The sequence below is a fragment of the Papio anubis genome, chromosome 16 (genome assembly GCF_008728515.1).
Source record: "Papio anubis isolate 15944 chromosome 16, Panubis1.0, whole genome shotgun sequence".
Classification (NCBI taxonomy): Eukaryota; Metazoa; Chordata; class Mammalia; order Primates; family Cercopithecidae; genus Papio; species Papio anubis.
In genome coordinates this window covers 13,064,760-13,070,868 of record NC_044991.1, presented here as the reverse complement: position 1 = coordinate 13,070,868, position 6,109 = coordinate 13,064,760, and positions in this window count along the sequence as shown.

The window sequence follows — 6,109 nt, the reverse complement described above, 5'->3', positions numbered from 1 at the left end:
CCACCTGCTCTCATGGCCCTTTGGAGGTTGAGGGAGACGGGAGGGGTTGAGTTCGGGGTCTCCAGGGCTGCCCTGTAGACCTCTCCACTTCCATCTTTGGAGGTCAGGCTGTGGGCCCCCTCCCCACCGCCCCCAGGCCCTGCACCGGAAGAGGCCCTGCAAAGGGGCCTGTGGCCAGTGCTGAGTCATTAGAGAGGGCGCTGGGCTGTGGCGGACCAGGACCGTCCCAGCTGGAAGTGGGCGACCGCCAGGGCCTGGCAGGAGCCCCAGCTGCTACAGACACTGAGGGGGAGGCCCCTGGCTGCTCACGACTTCCTCCTGCTGTGCTCAGCCCTCCACACAACCTCGATGCTGCAGCACCCCAGAGGGAAGTCCAAGCCCAGTTTCTCCCTCTCCCCAGTCGTCGCTCCCTTGCCCAGCACCAATCGCAGTTTGTTTCAGAGCCGACCCAGGGACCCTGAGCTGGGCCCCTGCCACTCCCAGCGGCAGCTCTCCCCGACATAGTGCTATCAGAGTTTTCTCCAACCAGGAGGCTGGGGTCCAAGCTTGGGCGTGGCTTCGAGGCCACACAGCTGGGAGAGCCCTCCAGCGAGGGGGCGCAAGTCCAGGCAGATGGGCCCCGTTGTGTGGGAGGCCAGCCCCGCGTGTGGCTCTGCAGGAAAGTGTTCCCTGCTCAGATGAGTCGGGGGAGACTGCCCACGGTTTCTCCTGAACTGACGAGCCCATACTAGACCCTGGGAAGTCCCTCATTTAAGAAGCCATTTTCACTTTGTCTAATCTAGTGTTTCCCAATCAGAACTTGGCCGCTGAACCCTTCTCCTTAGATATGGTTGTGACATGCTGGAGAATTGCCCAGCACACCCGTCTCCCAGCCTGTACTCTCCTTAACACTCATCAGCAAGCAAGGGGCCCCTCTCTGCTGGGCCCACACTGGAAGCACAGGCTGAGAGCTCCTCCATGTCCACCTTACTGCTGAGGGGACAAGAGGCATTAGCTGCGCCCTGCGGGAGCCTCCTATCAATCCCTACAGTGGGACTCCCACCCTGGCACAGCCCTCCAGACAGATGTCTGGCCCCTGGAGGCTTCCAGACACCCTGTCCCAGCCACGTGGCCTCCTTCCTGTTCCCCTCCCCTACCTTGCAGGACTCACACTTCTGATGTCTCCTGAAGATAACTCAGGTTGGAAATTTATTCTACCTGAAATGAAACCATATCACCTGCAGCATCCACCTGGGGTGCTGGAGTCCCACCTCCAGCACAGTCTCATTACTGGCCATGGCAGGGAGGACTACAGGTTGGCGTGGGGAACAGGTGGGACTGTGAGCTGGGAGTCTGGGGGCTGGTTCTGGCTCGGTCACTGGCTTTCTGTGTGATTTTGAGGAAGGTGCTTTCCTTTCTGGAAGAGGAGAGAGGGACTCAATGAGCTATAAGGTCCCTCTGAGGAGTCCTTGGGCAAAGGAGCCAGGCTGTCAGCTTTGGAGGGACCCAGGATGTTGTTCTGGGGATGGGGAGGTGGGGTCCCTTCAGCCTTTGGACCTTCTCCCTTGCCTTGTCCTTAACCCAGCCATCCTGTCAGTCATGCCAGTGTTTCCTGAGCAGCCCTTGGGCCAGCCCCCGTCCTAAGAGTTCACAAGCTGGCAAGGACTTGGGAGCTAGTGTGGCACCCTGAGAGTGAAGACATGAGGTACCACAGAAGCCCTGCATCTGTCTGAGAGTCTGGGGTGGGTTTAACCAGAGGAGAAGACCCTGGGCCTCCACTTTCCCAAATACCGTGTTGCTGCACAGAGGTCCGGGCCACTACACCCTGCAGTCTCAGGGGCTGGGATGCAGTGCACTGGGGAGGCGTGTGCTCTGTCTCTTGAAGGGTGACCCCCAGTGCTATGCCAAGACCAGTGGGACTTCCCAGATCTCGAAGCCACACTTCCATTTCTGTTGGTTTGGCCGAGGCAGCAGTTAATTTTGGTTTTCAGCAACCGCAGCACACTCTTTGTTTATGGCAGCCAGGAGAAGTGGTAAGGCCCTGGGAGCCTGGGAGCCTGGGAGCCTGCTCCTGCCTAGTCAGTTTTTTTGTTGTTATCGTTGTTGTTTTTATGGAGTTTCGCTCTTGTTGCCCAGGCTGGAGTGCAATGGCACAATCTTGGCTCACTGCAACCTCTGCCTCCTGAGTTCAAGCGATTCTCCTGCCTCAGCCTCCCAAGTAGCTGGGATTACAGTCATGCACCACCACATCCTGCTAATTTTGTATTTTTAGTAGAGACAGGGTTTCTCCATGTTGGTCAGGCTAACTCCTGACCTAAGGTGATCCACCTGCCTTGGCCTCCCAAAGTGCTGGGATTACAGGTGTGAGCCACCGCACCCGGGCCCCAGTCAGTTTTTTGGGGTTTTGTTTGTTTGTTTGAGGCAAGGTCTCTGTCACCCAGGCTGGAGGGCAGTGTTGTAAAAGCAGCTTCCTGCAGCCCTGACCTCCTGGGCTCAGCCAATCCTACCCTCTTAGCCTCCTGAGTAGTTGGGACCACAGGCGCATGCCACCACGCCCGGCTAATATTTTTATTTTTTGTATAAACGGAGTTTTGCCAGGTTGCCCGGGCTGGTCTAGAACTCCTGGGCTCAAGCGATCCACCCGCCTCAGCCTCCCAGTGTTGTGGTGAGCCACTGTGCCTGGTCTGCCTGGTCTCTCAACATACCCCCTCCCCCAGTATCTTTGGGCCTCCCAACCAGGGCACTGGCCTAGCAAGGCAGGCAAGAGGAGCCCCCAGACCTAGTACAACGCTAGACCTGATGCCTGTAGCCTCCCGCATTAAGCCTCTGAACTGCCCTGTGAAATGGGAAGTGAGGCTCAGAGAAGTCACACATTGCCGGGCGCGGTGGCTCAAGCCTGTAATCCCAGCACTTTGGGAGGCCGAGGCGGGTGGATCACGAGGTCAGGAGATCGAGACTATCCTGGCTAACATGGTGAAACCCCGTCTCTATTAAAAATACAAAAAACTAGCCGGGCGTGGTAGCGGGCGCCTGTAGTCTCAGCAACTTGGGAGGCTGAGGCGGGAGAATGGCGTGAACCCGGGAGGCGGAGCTTGCAGTGAGCCGAGATCACGCCACTGCACTCCAGCCTGGGAGCACAGCGAGACTCCGTCTCAAAAAAAAAAAAAAAAAAAAAGAAGTCACACATTAGGGGCTGAGCCTGGGCCAGCAGTCTTGAAGTGTCTACCAGGATGGACCATTGCCTACCTCCCCTACCTCCCAAGTCCTCCCCCTAGCCTCTGTCGAGCTGTCCTCTGGAGCTGGGCTAAGGGTACACACTCCTCCAGGGCTATCGCGATTAAAATGGAGTCCTCAGGCCTTAGGGCCACCCCAGGACTTCCTGGAAAGTCCTTTGGGCTTGGGGAAGGAGGTGAGGGAGTTTTTAGAGCCCCAGAGATCTCACTATGCCCCAGCTGCTCTGGGTGGAAGTCCACACAGAGGGCAGCACCGCGGGATGCTACAAACAGGCAATTTGTCGAAGTGTCTAAAATAGGATTTTTTTTTTTTTTTGAGGCAGAGTCTCGCTCTGTCGCCCAGGCTGGAGTGCAGTGGCGCGATCTCGGCTCACTGCAAGCTCCGCCTCCCGGGTTCACACCATTCTCCTGCCTCAGCCTCCCGAGTAGCTGGGACTACAGGCGCCCACCACCACGCCCGGTTAATTTTTTGTATTTTTAGTAGAGACAGGGTTTCACCGTGCTGGCCAGGATGGTCTCGATCTCCTGACCTCGTGATTCGCCCGCCTCGGCCTCCCAAAGTGCAGGGATTACAGGCGTGAGCCACCACGCCCGGCCTAAAATAGGATGTTTTTGCTCCTGCAACCCCTGCTACCGACCCCTGCTACCACCACCACTCAGCTGCTGACCTCCCTGCCCACATCCTGCTCAAGCCTTACCAGCACACGCTACCCAGACTGTCCCAGGCTTTTGCAGACAAATCTGCACAGAGGCTGCCGGGCCCTCAAAGCAACCACGGGGGTTAAGGCGGAGCCAGCATTTCTGGAGCTCCCAGGCGATGCTTCTGGGTCTGGCACAGCAGGAGAGCCCTTGTGGGCTTAGGAGACTGTCGGATCTGCTTCCTAACTTGGCCTCTACCACTTTCCCAGCTGGGGACCTTAGGCCAGGTGCCTTGGGTTATTCACCTGTAAAATGGGGACAGTGATAACAGCCTCATGGGAGGATATGCTATAGCCCATGACAAAAAGTCCCATTGTCCCAAGGCAGCTAGACACACACGGGTCGCTGGGGCGGCAGGAATGGGGGTAAGGGGTCTTTGTATTCCTGACTTGGCAAGCTGAATAACGATGGTAACAAGAAACAGCACAAGGCACTTTATTTTTTTTTTATTTTTTATTTTTTTGAGACGGAGTTTCGCTCTGTCGCCCAGGCTGGAGTGCAGTGGCCAGATCTCAGCTCACTACAAGCTCCGCCTCCCGGGTTCACGCCATTCTCCTGCCTCAGCCTCCCAAGTAGCTGGGACCACAGGCGCCCGCCACTTTGCCCGGCTAGTTTTTTTGTACTTTTTAGTAGAGACGGGGTTTCACCGTGTGAGCCAGGATGGTCTCGATCTCCTGACCTCGTGATCCGCCCGTCTCGGCCTCCCAAAGTGCTGGGATTACAGGCTTGAGCCACCGCGCCCGGCCCACAAGGCACTTTATAAGCATCTTGCATCTATTAATTCACTTAATCCTTCTATAAGGTAGGTACTATTATTTCCAATTTACTGAGGAGGATGCTGAGGCTCAGAGAGGTAAAGTGTCCCACGTAAGGTCACCCAGCTAGTGAGAGCCAGAGCCTGGCCAGCTAACCTCCTCCACACCCTTAAGCTCTCTCTGTTCCTGCTGCCTGAGCCACTGTGACAGGCACACTGTTGGGCCCCAGAGGATTTAGCAGGAGCCAGCTAAGACCAGCCTGGTAGAGAACCACCCAAGTCAACAGGCCCCTGGATTGGGGAAGGGCCCCATGAGGGGTTGGCTGGGGATCTCTGAGGTCCCCCTTCTGTGTCCGCAGTTTAGAAAGGCCATGATCCCAACACCCACTGATCAAAACTTCTGAGTCCGTAAGTCTCTGATTACAACATCCTTCTAAGGAACAGCCTGTAACTCTAACCCAACCTTTGGGGAGTCCATCCTTCTATGATTCAACATCCAAGTGTGACAAGGGAGGGCCTAAAATCTACCCATCACCCAGCTAAGAGGCACAGCCGTCCCATGCGAATCCAACTCAAAGGCCTAGGGCACCTTTCCTGCCCAGAACGCTTGGGTCTGGCTGGAGGGGAGTCTGGAGACCAGGGCAGGGGTGCGGGGCAAGAGCTCAGTTAGCCTGATAATATGGCTCGGGTAGTTTCCACCACAGCTGCTGCTACAACCCACATGTACTGACCCCTCCCCAGGCCAGAGCCGGGGCTCAGGACTGGGCACATCTAGGAGGGACAGAAGTATAAGCCAAACCTTACCTTCAAGGACCTTCGGCCAGCTAGAGAACCAGACAAGCCCAGGCCCAGTGTGGTCTGGGCTGGAGGCTTGGCTGGAACAGAGTGGGGGCACCACATAGTCCAGAGACTTCCCGAGAGACAGGAAGGATGGCACCTGAGGTTCCCTTGCCATGCCACCCATAGTCACTGGCCAGCAGTCTTCCTGTTGGGAAAAGGGCGATGGGGGAAGGAACCTTGCCTGACATCTCATCCTGGCCTGAGCTTTGATCTTGGAGCCTCCCAACTTCCTACCAGGATTCCACACTCAGGTGGGCTCCCGTCTGGGAGGCTCTGGCCATACATAGCAGGCAGCTGTTGGGTTCCCTTCTCAGCTCCTCCCACCCCAATGAGGCCTGCCTCATTAGGGAAGAGAGAAGCAGCCAGTGAGTGTGCCAAGCCCAGTGCTGGGCACTAGGAGAATGGAGATGTGTGGGGCCAAGGTCCTGCCTCTGAGAGGCGCCCAGTCTGCACCGGCACACAGTAGTGGCTCTTGTCTCAAACTAAACTGAAACTAACAAAGCAAAGTGCAGAGGGTGTGGCAGGACTCTGCGGCACACCCTCCCCTCCTCCCCACCCCTGCGGCTCCTGATGCCACAGCAGTGCAGGGTAAGGAGAGCCTACT